Source organism: Panthera onca, chromosome F2, assembly GCF_046562875.1.
Source record: "Panthera onca isolate mPanOnc1 chromosome F2, mPanOnc1 haplotype 2, whole genome shotgun sequence".
Lineage (NCBI taxonomy): Eukaryota > Metazoa > Chordata > Mammalia > Carnivora > Felidae > Panthera > Panthera onca.
This window is the reverse complement of record NC_138356.1, coordinates 21,165,667-21,181,458: the sequence shown is the minus strand read 5'-3', so window position 1 is coordinate 21,181,458 and position 15,792 is coordinate 21,165,667. Positions and strand designations below refer to the sequence as shown.

Genomic DNA, 15,792 nt, shown 5'->3' with positions numbered 1-15,792 from the left:
TACAAACTTTGTCTACTACAAAATTTCTTTCAATTCTGAATATTTCATAGTGGCTATATTGAGATTCAGACTCCATAAACTTTAACTGCATGTTTGATTTGTAGGTGTATGCTAGCACACATGTTAAGCATACATGATCTCAACTCATCTTCACAGTAATTATAGGAAATGAGTAGGTATTATTCCATTTCACAGATGAGAAAACTATGGCTGAGAATGTTAGAGTGATTCACTGAAAGTTATGCAGAGCGTAAGAGGCAGACATAGACTCCAAACGTAGATCTTAAGATTCCTAGTCTTAACCACTACTTTCTGAAAGACAAATTGCAATTTTCAATTCATGCGATTTATCTTAAATACAAGACAGATACATGGTTTTATGATAATGTCAAGGTTGAAGATAAGACTGAACCTAGCAAACAATTACTCAATATCTGCAAAGTGCTAGCCTCTTTGACCACTACCACCCTAGAAAATATGTAATGTCTCAAAGACTTTTAAAACATTCTTGCTCAAGCTCCTCTTTTTAAAGAATTTTAAAATGAACATGATTTTTCACCATGCAAATAAAACTAATAACAAAACATATCGAGACACTTATTTAGAAGAAATTTGGAGCTAGCAACAAGGCAACCAGGATTCTAGCCCAAAGCTTATCAAAACTCTTTATTCCTCAGTTTCCTCATATATAAAATAAGGGCAGTGATATATACCTTCTTTCAACCTGCCTCTTCTGTCAATTTTTCCCATTTCAGTAAATGGTACCAACATTTACCATGCTGCTCAGACCAAAAACATGGAAATAATTTCTAACTCCTTTCTTTTTCTCACAACCTAAAAAAATTCCTCACCAGGTTCTCTTGGTTCTTGGTTCTAACTTCAAATATATCCAAATCTAAACACATCATCACTTCCACCGCTTCAATCCTAGTTTAAACAGCCAACATCTCCAGTCTATATTACTTCAATAGTTTCATAACTGGGCCTTCTGATTCTATTGCTCCCAATGCATTCTACTCCATAGATAGCATCTAGGTTGAACCTGTTAAACATAGTTCTGATGTCACTCTGCTCAAAATGCTCCAATGATTTCCATCAAACTTAGAAAAAAAACAGTCTTACCACTTTTTACATAGCCCTTCATAATCTGCCTCACATGCATTACTCCCGCTACCTTTCCATCATATTTTTCTCACACTTTTGGTATTCTCTTCTTGCTATTTTTTCCAATGTAAAGGCTTTATCTTTGCTACCCGCCTCTGCCTGGAACTCTTCTGGGCAAGATGTGGCAGACGCTGCTCCAGGAAGCTCTACACACGTGTGGCACCATCTCCTGTGAACACCCATGGGAGGTCATGCCCGATCTCTACTTCTACAGAGATCTTGAAGAAACTGGAAAAAAGAAGTAGGCTACTGCTGAAAAGGATGTGACCAAAGAGAAATTTTAGGGTGAATGGACTGCTCCAGCTCCTGAGTTCACTGCCACTCAACCTGAAGTCGCAAAATGGTCTCAAAAAACTCAGGTGCCCTCAGTACCTATTTAGCAATTCCCTATGGAAGACTGGAGTTCTCAGCCTGCCACTGAAGGCTGGTGTGCAGCTCCCACTGGTCTGGCCACTGAATGGGAGGAACAATCACTGAGTGGTCTTAAGCTGCTCTCCCACAAACTCTTACAACAGAAATAAGGCTGACCAAAAAAAAAAAAAAGTTCCTTAAAAACCAAAAATGTTTAAAAAACAGAAAATTTACTAATTTACTCCTTAACTTCATTCAGGTCTCTACTCAAATGCTACTTCCTCATAGAAGTCTTTCCAGGTCACACCATCTAAAGTAGTAGTACTCCCCATCATACTCTCTTTATCCTGTGGTGGTGTTTTTTTATCACCATTTGACATATTATTTTTATCTTTACCTCCTCACAAAAATGAAATCTACATGAGCAGGGACTTTGTTTTATTTATTGCTATATCCTAATCAACTAGAACAGCTGGTGCATAGTAGGTTCTCAGAAAATATTTACTCAATGAATGAATAACTGAAAGCTCATGACATTTTTCCCATAAAGAGACAGTAGATAGGAAAGAACTTTGAAAAGCTGGAAGTAACACACAAATATAAGATATTGCTATTGTTAACAAGATGTATGCATATATGGATATACAAAGATTCATTATGTGGCCGACAGCAGTATATTTTTACCATTACAGTTTTAAATACTACGGTCTATTATATTCAGTGTGGGCTAGATGCCAGGTTTACAAAAATGACGAAGGTGTGATCTCCCTCTTCAATGACCTTACAGACTAAGTAAGTAATCACTATATCAGTAATCACATAAAATGTAAATGGATTAAACGCTCCAATTAAAAGAGAATGTTGGGGGGCGCCTGGGTGGCGCAGTCGGTTAAGCCTCCGACTTCAGCCAGGTCACGATCTCACGGTCCGTGAGTTCGAGCCCCGCATCAGGCTCTGGGCCGATGGCTCGGAGCCTGGAGCCTGTTTCCGATTCTGTGTCTCCCTCTCTCTCTGCCCCTCCCCCGTTCATGCTCTGTCTCTCTCTGTCCCAAAAATAAATAAAAAACGTTGAAAAAATTTAAAAAAAAAAAAAAAAAAGAGAATGTTGGAGCACCTGGGTGGCTCAGTCAGTTAAGCATCCGACTTCAGCTCAGGTCGTGATCTCGCGGTCCATGAGTTCGAGCCCCGCGTCGGGCTCCGTGCTGACAGCTCAAAACCTGGAGCCTTCTTCTGATTCTGTGTCTCCCTCTCTGACCCTCCCCCAATTCATGCTGTCTCTCTCTGTCTCAAAAATAAATAAACGTTAAAAAAAAATTAAAAGAGTATGTCAAGGCACTTGGGTGGCTCAGTAGGTTAAGTGTCCTACTCTTGATCTCAGCTCAGGTCATAATCTCACAGTTCATGGGTTTGAGCCCCGTTGATGGCACAGAGCCTGCTTGAGATTGTGTCTTTCTCTCTCTCTCTGCCCCTCACTACTCACTCTCTCCCTCCCTCTCTCAAATTTAATAAACTTTAAAAATTTTAATTAATAAGTAAAAGATATTGTCAAACTGGATAAAAAATAAAGATTCACCTTAGGTGATTTGGAATAGACACTTTTTTTTTTATATGAAATTTATTCTCAAATTAGTTTCCATACAACACCCAGTGCTCATCCCAAAAGATGCCCTCTTCAAGGCCCATCACCTACCCTCCCCTCCCTCCCACCCCCCATCAGCCCTCAGTTTGTTCTCAGTTTTTAAGAGTCTCTTATGCTTTGGCTCTCTCTCCCACTCTAACCTATTTTTTTTTCCTTCCCCTCCCCTATGGGTTTCTGTTAAGTTTCTCAGGATCCGCATAAGAGTGAAAACATATGGTATCTGTCTTTCTCTGTATGGCTTATTTCACTTAGCATCACATTCTCCAGTTCCATCCACGTTGCTACAAAGGGCCATATTACATTCTTTCTCATTGCCACGTAGTACTCCATTGTGTATATAAACCACAATTTCTTTATCCATTCATCAGTTGATGGACATTTAGGCTCTTTCCATAATTTGGCTATTGTTGAGAGTGCTGCTATAAACATTGGGGTACAAGTGCCCCTATGCATCAGTACTCCTGTATCTCTTGGATAAATTCCTAGCAGTGCTACTGCTGGGTCATAGGGTAGGTCTATTTTTAATTTTTTGAGGAACCTCCACACTGTTTTCCAGAGTGGCTGCACCAGTTTGCGCTCCCAACAGCAAGAGGGTTCCCGTTTCTCCACATCCTCTCCAGCATCTTTAGTCTCCTGATTTGTTCATTTTGGCCACTCTGACTGGCATGAGGTGATATCTGAGTGTGGTTTTGATTTGTATTTCCCTGATGAGGAGCGATGTTGAGCATCTTTTCATGTGCCTGTTGGCCATCTGGATGTCTTCTTTAGAGAAGTGCCTATTTGTGTCTTCTGCCAATTATTTCACTGGATTATTTGTTTTTCAGGTGTGGAGTTTGGTGAGTTCTTTATAGATTTTGGATAGCCCTTTGTCCGATGTCATTTGCAAATATCTTTTCCCATTCTGTAGGTTGCCTTTTAGTTTTGTTGGTTGTTTCCTCTGCAGTGCAGAAGCTTTTTATCTTCATGAGGTCCCAATAGTTCATTTTTGCTTTTAATTCCCTTGCCTTTGGGGATGTGTCAAGTAAGAAATTGCTGTGGCTGAGGTCAGAGAGGTCTTTTCGTGCTTTCTCCTCTAGTGTTTTGATGGTTTCCTGTCTCACATTCAAGTCCTTTATCCATTTTGAGTTAATTTTTGTGAATGGTGTAAGAAAGTGGTCTAGTTTCATTCTTCTGCATGTTGCTGTCCAGTTCTCCCAGCACCATTTGTTAAAGAGACTGTCTTTTTTCCATTGGATATTCTTTCCTGCTTTGTCAAAGATTAGTTGGCCATAATTTTGTGGGTCTAGTCCTGGGGTTTCTATTCTATTCCATTGATCTATGTAGACACTCTTTTTTAATAAATTTTTTTAGTGTTTATTTTAGAGAGAGAGAGAGAGAGAGAGAGAGAGAGAGAGAGACATAGCACAAGTGGGGGAGGGGCAGAGAGAGAGGGTGACACAGAATCTGAAGCAGGCTCCAGGCTCTGAGCTGTCAGCACAGAGCCCGACATGGGGCTCAAACTCACAAGCCATGAGATCATGACCTGAGCCGAAGTCAGACGCTTAACTGACTGAGCCACACAGCCACCCCACAATAGACACTCTTTAAACATAAATATACAGATAGTTTGAAAGAAAATTAGAAAAAAGTAGTTGGTAGGGTTATATTAATATCTCAGACAAAAGAGACCTCAGATCAAGGATTATTACCAGGGAAAAAGAGGGTCATGTCAAAACGATGTAAGAATAAATTCTTCATGAAGACATCTGTGTGTACCTAATATTGGAGCTTTAAATACCTGAAGCAAAAATTATCAAAAATAAAGGGAGAAAAAGACAAATTCATAATCTTAGTTGAGGATTTTAACATGCATCTCTCAGTAACTGAAAGAAAAAGGCCAAAAGAAAAAATCAATAAGCATACTGAAGATTTTAATAACACTATCAGCCTAAACGCCCTAATTTACATGCATAGAACACTGCACCCAACAATAGCAAATTATAAATTCATTTCAAATGCACATGGACTATTCACCAAGTTAGACTATATGCTGAGCCTTAGAAGAAGTCTCAATAAATTTGAGAAGGCTGAATCATACAAAGTATGATTAAATGAGAGATCATCAACAATAAAATATCTAGGAAAATCCCCAAATATTTTGAGTTTGAGGTAAAAGATCCAGATCCTAAAGTTTCATAAATATTGCAACCTAGGAAATTTGAACATTACTAAAGGACATGTCTCTAAAGAGTTTCAGATAGAAAATAAATAAGAAAGAGGGTTCAACTATTTAATGACCATTTGAGAAACTCTATAAAGAAGGGTGTAGGGATCTGTGGGAAGGAAGAGACTCATCACCCAATGTATTCTGTTTTATACAATTTGAACTTTTTTTTACAATGTATTCAAAAGGAGCAAAAATAAATTCCATATTTTAAATAATTCAAATGTCTTTCATGTATCTATCAAAGGGAAAGTCTCCTTTGACAAAGAAAAAGATTTTATCACAAATCATACATAAAATGGAAATGCGAAAGGGTCATCTAACTTATATTCTGAAAAGTGAAACATTTTTTTCACAGACCCCTGAGCAGTAACAGCATACTTACTAACAACAGGCACTTATATCTAATAAATAATTCATGTTGATATTCCTTGTCTTTCATCTACCAACACAAACTCAATTTAGCTACCCTATAAGGAAATGAATCCATAATTCAGTATGTCTCAATTTTTTCTCTACTTAGTCTGGACAAACCCTGGGATAATTTGCCCATTTTTACTGTTTTAATTTTTGCTTATTTCTATTTGTCTCAGTATTCTGCCACTTCTTACACTAACTAAAACGCAAAGAAAAAGAAAGACAAAAAGAAGGAAGAGTTTTAGTTTATCTAGCTGGCAGGCATTTTTCACTAAGAGCCAATCTAATTCAACTTTTTCTTTTCTTCTTTTGTTTAATTCTTTGAGCAGGCAAAATACATAATTCAAAAATCAAAAAATACAAAAAGTTATTCACTGAAAAAACTTCTTCCCACTCCTATGGCCCAACTACCCAGTTTTTACCCTCCCCTATGACCACAAGAATTCACTGTTACTGGTTTCAGGCATACCTTTCTAGAGTTTGTTAATGTATATGCAAGCAAAAACAAGCATATAAGCCTTTCACCACCTTCTTTTACACAGATTGTATATTATACTTACTGCCTGCACCTTGCCTTTTCACTTAAAAATATATCTTAGAGGCACCTGGGTGGCTCAGTAGGTTGAGCATCCAATTTTGGCTCAGGTCATGAACGCATAGGTCATGGATTTGAGCCTCGCGTCGGGCTCTGTGATAATGGCTTAAAGCCTGGAGCCTGCTTCAGATTCTGTGTCTCCCTCTCTTTCTGTCCCTCCCCTGCTCACACTCTCTCTCTCTCTCTCTCTCTCTCTCTCTCTCTCTCTTACTCTCTCTCTCAAAAATAAACATCAAAAAAATTAAAATATATATATACATATATACATATACACATACACACATGTATATCTTAGATAGTCTTCAACAAATGGTGCTGGGAAAACTGAACAGCAACATGCAAAAGAATGAAACTGGACCACTTTGATACACCACACACAAAAATAAATTCAAAATGGATGAAAGACCTAAATGTGAGACCAGAAACCATCAAAATTCTAGGTGGTAACCTCTTTCACATCAGCCATAGCAACTTCTTTCTAGATATGTCTCCATAGGCAAGGGAAACAAAAGCAAAAATAAACTATTGAGACCTCATTTAAAAAAAAAAAGCTTCTGCACAGTAAAGAAACCAATCAACAAAACTAAATGGCAACCTACAGAATGGGAGAAGATATTTGCAAATGACATATCTGATAAAGGATTAGTAACCAAAACATATAAAGAACTTATCAAACTCAACATGCCAAAAAACAAATAATCCAGTTAAAAAATGGGCAGAAGACATGAAAAAACATTTTTTCCAAAGAAAATGTACAGATGGCTAACAGACACATGAAAAGATGCTCCACATCACTCATCATCAGGGAAATACAAATCAAAACCACAATGAGATACCACCTCACACCTGTCAGAATGGCTCACATTAACAACTCAGGCAACAACAGATGTTGGTGAGGATGCAGAGAAGAGGATCTCTTTTGCACTGCTGGTGGGAAGGCAAACTGGTGCGGCCACTCTGGAAAACAGTATGGAGGTTCCTCAAAAAGTTAAAAATGGAACTACCCTATGATCCATTAGTTGCACTACTAGGTATTTACCCAAATGATACAAAATACTGATTTGAAGGGATACATGCACCCCAATGTTTATAGCAGCATTATTAACAACAGCCAAATAATGGAAAGAGCCCAAAGGTCCACTGACTGATGAATGGATAAAAAAAAATGTGGTGTGTGTCTGGGGTGCGACACACACAGACACACACACACACAATGGGATATTACAAAGCCACAAAAAGAATGAAAACCTGCCATTTTCAATGACATGGATGGAGAGTATTACGCTTACCTAGAGAGTATTATGCTAAGTGAAATGAGTTAGAGAAAGACAAATATCATATGATTTCACTCATGTAGAATTTAAAAAACAAAACAAATAAACATATGAGGGGAAAAAAAGAGAGGCAAACCAAGAAACAAACTATTAACTATAGGGAACAAACTGATGGTTACTGGAGGCAAGGTGGGAGGGGGGACATGGGTTAAATAGGTGATGGGTATTAAGGAGGGCACTTGAAATGAGCACCAAGTGATGTAGGTAAGTGATTAGTCACTAAATTCTACACCTGAAACTAGTATTACACTGTATGTTAACTAGATGGAATTTAAATAAAAACTCAGAAAAAATACATCTTGGAGATCTTTTCATTTCAGTACATAAAGTACTTAACATTCTTTGTGATAGCTATGAAGTACCCCATTGCCTTGGATATACCATAAACTCTCCCAACAGACATTTATTGAAACTGTTTCTATTATTCGCCTTTTACAAAAAAAAAAAAAAAGCTATGACTGAAAATTGTGTTCATATGTGTCATTTTACATGTATGCAAGTATGATAAATTCCCAGAAGAGGAACGTCTGGCCAAAAGGTATATATATACATTTGAAATATAATCAAATTGCCTTCACAGGGATTGTACCAATCCATCCTCCCATCAATGAAATATAAGAGTACCTGTTTTCCCATGCCTTTCCAAGAGAGTATATTATCACTTGGATTTTTGCCAATCTGGTAAGTGACAAACATCTCAGTGAACTTTTAGTTGGCATTTTTTTAATTATGAACAAGGCACAGCATCTTTCACATAATTTAAGAGCCACCTGCATTTCCTTTTTTTATGAAGTATCTTATTCTTTTCCCATTTTTCTATTGGAAATTCCCATTTTATACAGGCAACATAATGGCAATAAATTCATATCTTTCAGTACTCACTCTAAATGTCAATGGACTAAATGCTCCAATCAAAAGACACAGGATAACAGAATGTATAAGAAAACAAGATCCATCTATATGCTGTTTATAAGAGACCCATTTTAAACCTAAACAAACCTGCAGATTGAATGTAAGGGGATGGAGAACCATCTATCATGCTAATGGTTGCCAAAAGAAAGCTGGAGTAGCAACACTTATATCAGACAACCTAGATTTTTAAATAAATATTGTAACAAGAGATGAAAAAGGGCATTATATCATAATTAAGGGGTCTATCAAGAGGATCTAACAACTGTAAACATTTATGCTCCAAACATGAAAGTTCCCAAATATATAAATCAATTAATCACAAACATACAGAAACTCATTAATAATACTATAATAATAGGGAAATTCAACACCCTACTCACAGTAATGGACAGATCATCTAAACAGAAAATCAACAAGGAAACAATGGCTTTGAATGACTGGACTGGATGGATTTAACAGATATATACAGAACATTTCATCCTAAAGCAGCAGAATACACAGTCTTCTCCAGTGCACATGGAACATTCTCCAGAACAGATCATATACTAGGACACAAATCAGCCCTCAAAAGTACAAAAAGATCAAGATCATACTGTGCATATTTTCAGACCACAATGCTATGAAACTCAAAATCAACCACAAGAAAAAATCTGGAAAGATAACAAATACTTGGAGACTAAAGAACATCCTACTAAAGAATGAATGGGCTAAGACGTTAAAGAGGAAATTAAAAGTACATGGAAGCCAATGAATATGATAACACCACAGCCCAAAACCTCTGGGACACAGCAAAGGCAGTCATAAGAGGGAAGTGTATAGCAATCCAGGCCCTCCTAAAGAAGGAAGAATGATCTCACACACACAACCTAACCTTACACCTTAAAGAGCTGGAAAAAGAACAGCAAATAAACCCCAAAACCAACAGAAGACAGGAAATACTAAAGATTAGAGCAGAAATTGATGCTAGTGAAACCAAAAAAGCAGTAGAACAGATTAATGAAACCAGGAGCTGGTTCTTTGAAAGAACTAACAAAATTGATAAACCCTAGCCGGTTTGATCAAAAAAAAAAGGGGAAATGACCCGAATAAATAAAATAAAAAATGAAAGAGGAGAGATCACAATCAACACTGCAGAAACACAATAAGAGAATATTAAGAGTAATTATATGCCAATAAATTTAGCAATCTGGAGGAAATGGACAAATTCCTAGAAACATATATATTACCAAAACTGAAACAGGAAGAAATAGAGAATTTGAACAGACCAATAACCAGTAAAGAAACTGAATTAGTAATCAAAATCTCCCAAAAAGCAAGAGTCCAGGGCTGGATGGCTTTCCATGGGAATTCTACCAAACATTTAAACAAGACTTAACTCCTATTCTTTTGAAGCTCTTCCAAAAAATAATGGAAGGAATATAATAATGGAAGGATAATAATGGAAGGAAAACTTCCAAACTCATTCTACGAGGCCAGAATTAACTTAGTCCCAAAACCAGACCCCACTGAAAAGGAGAACTACAGACCAATTTCCCTGATGAACATGGATGCAAAAATTCCCAACAAGATACTAGCCAACCAGATCCTACAATGTATTAAAAGAATTATTCACCACGATCAAGTGGGATTTACAGCTGGGATGCAGGGCTGATTCAATACCCACAAAACAATCAATATGATACATCACATCAATAAAATAAAGGACATGTACCACATGATCCTCTCAATAGATGCAGACAAAGCACTTGACAAAATACAGCATCCTTTCCTAATAAAAACCCTCAAGAAAGTAGGGATAAAATTATCATACCTCAAGATCATGAAAGTCATATATGAAAAACCCACTGCTAATATCATCTTCAATGGGGAAAAACGGAGAGCCTTCCCCTTAAGGTCAGGAACATAACAGGAATGTCAACTCTCGCCACTTATTCAACATAGTATTGGAAGTCCTAGCCTCAGCAATCAGACAACACAAAGGAATAAAAGTCATCAAAAATGACAAGGAGGAAGTCAAACTTTCACTCTTTGCAGACAACATGAAACTCTATGTGGAAAACCCAAAAGATTCCACCAAAAAACTGTTAGAACTGATGCATGAATTCAGCAAACTTGCAGGATATAAAATCAATGTACAGAAATTGATTGCATTTCTATACACCAATAATGAAGCAGCAGAAAGGGAAATCAAGGAATTGATCCCATTTACAATTGCACCAAAAACCATAAAATACCAAGGAATAAACCTAACCAAAAAGGTGAAAAACCTATAAATTGAAAACTATAGAAAGCTTATGAAAGAAACTGAAGAGGACACAAAAAAATGGAAAAAGATTCCATGCTCCTGGATAGGAAGAACAAACGTCATTAAAATGTCAAAACTACCCAAAGCAATCTACATATTCAATGCAATCCCTATCAAAATAACACCAGCATTCTTCACATTCTTCACAGAGCTAGAACAATCCTGAAATTTGTATGGAAACACAAAAGACCTTGAATAGCCAAAGCAATCCTGAAAAAGAAAATCAAAGCTGGAGGCATCATAATTCCATACATCAAGCTTATCACAAAGCTGTAATCATCAAGATAGTATGGTACTGGCACAAAAACAGACACTCAGATCAATGGAACAGAACAGAGAACCCAGAAATGGACCCACAAACGTATGGCCAACTAATCTTTGACAAAGCAGGAAAGAATATCCAATGGAATAAAGACAGTCTCTTCAGCAAGTGGTGCTGGGAAAACTGGACAGCGACATGCAGAAAAATGAACCTGGACCACTTTCTTACACATAAAATAAAACAAAAAAATAAACATACACAAAAATAAACTCAAATGGATGAAAGACCTAAATGTAAGACAGGAAGCCATCAAAATCCTCAAGGAGAAAGCAGGCAAAAACCTCTTTGACCTCGGCCACAGCAACTTCTTACTCAACACGTCTCCAGAGGCAAGGGAAACAAAAGCAAAAATGAACTACTGGGACCTCATCAAAATAAAAAGCTTCTGCACAGTAAAGGAAACAAGCAGCAAAACTAAAAGGCAACTGACGGAATGGGAAAGGATACTGGCAAACAACATATCAGATAAAGGGTTAGCATCCAAAATCTATAAAGAACTTCTCAAACTCAACACTCAAAAAAAAAAAAAAAAAAAAAAAAAAAAAAAGATCCAGTGAAGAAATGGGCAAAAGACATGAATAGACACTTCTCCAAAGAAGACATCCAGATGGCCAACCAACACATGAAAAATACTCAACATCATTCATCATCAGGGAAATACAAATTAAAACTACAATGAGATACCACCTCACACCTGTCAGAATGGCTAACATTAACAACTCAGGTAACAACAGATGTTGGTGAGGATGTGGAAAATGAAGATCTCTTTTGCACTGCTGGTAGGAATGCAAACTGATCTAGCCACTCTAGAAAACAATATGGAAGTCCCTCAAAAAACTAAAAATAGAACTACCCTACAACCCAGCAATTGCACTACTAGGTATTTATCCAAGGGATACAGGCGTGCTGTTTCAAAGAGGCACATGCATCCCAATGTTTATAACAGTGCTATTGACAATAGCCAAAGTAAGGAAAGAGCCCAAATGTCCACTGACGAATGAATGGATAAAGAAGATGTGGCGCATATATATACACACACACACACACACACACACACACACACACACACACACATACACACACACACATACACACACACATATACATATAGTGGAGTATTACTCAGCAATCAAAAAGAATGAAATCTTGCCATTTGCAACTATGTGCAATTAGTCAGAGAAAGACAAATACCATATGACTTCGTTCACATGAGGACTTTAAGAGACAAAATAGATGAACGTAAGGGAAGGGAAGGAAAAATAATATAAAAACAGGAGGGGGACAAAACATAAGAGACTCTTAAATATAGAGAACAAACAGAGGGTTGCTGCAGGGGTTATGGGCTAAATGGGTAAGTGGCATCAAGGAATGTACTCCTGAAATCATTATTGCACTATATGCTAACTTGGATGTAATTTTTAAAAATGAAAAAAATGAATAAAAAAAAAGAAAATTCCCATTTTCTTATTCTATTTCTATTATATTTTTCTTTTACTTTTCACTTCACAAGCTCTTTAAATATTAGAAGACTAGGACGCCTGGGTGGCTCAGTTGGTTGAGCGACTGACTTCGGCTCAGGTCATGATCTCACAGTGTGTGAGTTTGAGCCCTGCATTGGGCTCTGTGCTGACATCTCACAGCCTGGAGCCTGCTTCAGATTCTGTGTCTCCCTCTCTCTGCCTCTTTCCCACTCATGTTGTGTCTCTGTCTCTCAAAAATGAATAAACGTTAAAAAAATTTTTTTAAATATTAGAAGACTAGCCCTTTGTCTGTTATAAGCTGCAAATATTTTTCTTCCCTGTTAATGTTGCCTTTTCTTTTTGCTTTGCTTTTGTTTTTGCTGACTTGGGGAATTTTTGTTTTTGCTTATTGACATGCATTTTTATAGGTCAAACCTATAATTTTATGGCTTATGGGTGAGTTATGGTTAGAAAGTTCTGACTCCAAGGCTATAAAGAAATTCTCCCATGTTTTCTTATAGTACTTTTTTTTTTTGCTTTTTTACATTAACTATTTATTCAATTGGAATCTATCCTGGTGTTTGATAACTTACCCAGAATATAATCCATAACATGCAATCTTAAATTATCCCTACTCTAAAGTTAATCAAAACTTTACTGTTCTAATGCCGCATATACTTGCTATTGTTTCCTCTTCTAGTCTGGTATATTTCTACAATCTGTGGTCTTTACATGGCATACAGACAAAAACACCTCTTTTCTTATCCTTGTGGTTTGGATTTGGAGGGGTAGGGAGTAGTGCTACCCTGGAAACAAAAGTCTTCCAATTTATCCTTTCATATGTTCTTCTGTCTAGCAGGAATTAGAACACATATTTTCTCACATAAAAGACTGGGAGGCTGAAGACATAAACTGCAACATTTTAAAATTCTCCCAATACCCACCTGTATGTTTCTATCAAGCTACTTCTAAAGAGTTCACCTTTATCACTGAACAAGCTAAACCCTTTTCAAGACCATGTGCCATCCTAGGTTATGAGCTAAGCCTGACTTTTATATGAAGGTCCAGTCTAATTATAATTCACATATGCTTTTTTCCCCCAAATGGCTACCCAGTTCTCCCAACACACCTAACGACAAAGCAAGAAATCATTAAGAATGTAGAATTTCTATGTGATACTATCAACTACATTTACTAAATTTCATTTATAGAATACTACAACTAACAACAACAGAACACATATGTTTCAAGTACACATGAAATCATAACGATGGACCATATGTAGGACAGTAAAACAAACCAAAATAAATTTCAAAAGATTGAAATGTCAAAAGTATGTTAGCTAATAATGGAATTAATTAGAAATCAATATTAAAATATCTACAGAACACCTGAATACCTGAAAAATTATTTAAATACAGCCTAACATTTGGGTAAAAGATGAAGTCACATGGAAAGCAAACAGTTTTTGAACTGATTGATAATAAAAGCACAAACTATCAAAATGTCTGGAAAACAGCTAATTCAAAGGTTTGGAAAATCTTTATAGCTTAAATACTTTTATTAGAAAAAAGAAAGGGTTAATAGTAATGATATAGGTTTTCACAGAAATGAACTACAAAAAGAGGGGGAAAAAAGCCCTAAACACATAGAAAGAAGACAACAATAAAGATAAAAGCAAAAATCAATAAAATAAGTAAGAGACAAACATAGAAAAAACAAAGTCAAAATCTGGTTCTTTAAAAAGACATTAGACACTGATAAATTTCAAACAAGACTGCTGTGGGGTGGGGAGAGGTAAAGAACACAAAATGCCAATATCAGGAATAGAAAAGGTGACAGCACTAAAGAGCCTATAGAGAGCAAAACTACAATAAGGGAATATTAGGAGCAAGTTTACACCAATAAACTGAACAACTCTGATGAAATAGAAAAATTTCCTGAAAAACACAACTTACTAACACTGACAAACGATCAAACAGAAAATCTGAATAAATCTAATTGTTCTAAAAAATCTACACACATTAACTCCATCCAATACATTTTTTCTAACATTTATGGAAGAAATAGCACCAGTCTTATACTAACTCCTTCAGAAAATAAACAAAGAAGGAACACTTTCCAACTTGGGTTATGAGGCTAGCATAAAACTATCTACAACCTGCCAGTGAGGGGTGCCTGGTTGGCTCAGTTAAACATCTCCTGAGTTTGGCTTAGGTCAGGAGATCCAGCCCTGAGTCCAGCTCTGCACTGACAGTGTGGAACCTGCTTAGAATTCTCTCTCTCCCCCTCTCTCTGCCCCTCCCATCCTCCTTCCCTCCCTCCCTCTCTCTAAGTAAATAAACATTTTTTTAACTAAATAACAAAAAATAAAACCCGCCAATGACATTAAAGGAAAATTGTAGGGCGCCTGGGGGGCTCAGTCACTTAAGTATCTGACTCTTGATTTTTGGCTCAGGTCATGATCTCACAGTTGTAAGATCAAGTCCTGAATCAGATTCTCTCTCACCCTCCTCCCTCTGCCCCACTTGCACACATGTGCACACTCTCCCTCCCGCACCCCCCACCAAAAAAGGAAAAGAAAATTGTAAAACAATTTGTTGTAAAACAAATATCCCTTATGAGCATGGACACAAAAATGCTTGATGAAATATTTGCAAATGAAATTCAGCAATGTATTAAAAAAATCAAGATCGATTAGGGTCTGTCCCAGGAATGCAAAGTTGGTTTAATAGCCTTAAATCAATCAATGAAAAATGAATTAATGAAAAACCATATGATCTCAACAGGTACAAAAAAATATTTGACAAAATTAAACATCAATCCACAAAAATAAATCTCTCAAGATTATTAAAAGAGAATGAAATCTCTTTAATCTGATAAAGGGCAGCTATGAACACCTTGCAACTAACACCAAACTTAACGGCCAAAGATTCAACACTTTATCCCTGAGATCAGAAACAAACCAAGAATGTCACTGTCATCACTTCTATTCAATATTTTACTGGAAGACCTAGACAGAGAATGATGCAATACAAAAGATAAATAAAAGGAATAAGCATTTTTAAAAAGGAAATCAAACTATTCTTA

General features: G+C 36.7%; 1 protein-coding gene across 2 annotated transcripts in view; it reads right to left on the bottom strand.

Annotated features, from left to right (window-relative positions):
• XKR9 (XK related 9) overlaps nt 1-15,792 on the bottom strand; it is a 40,641-nt gene that overhangs the window by 8,853 nt on the left and 15,996 nt on the right. The window lies entirely within an intron of this gene.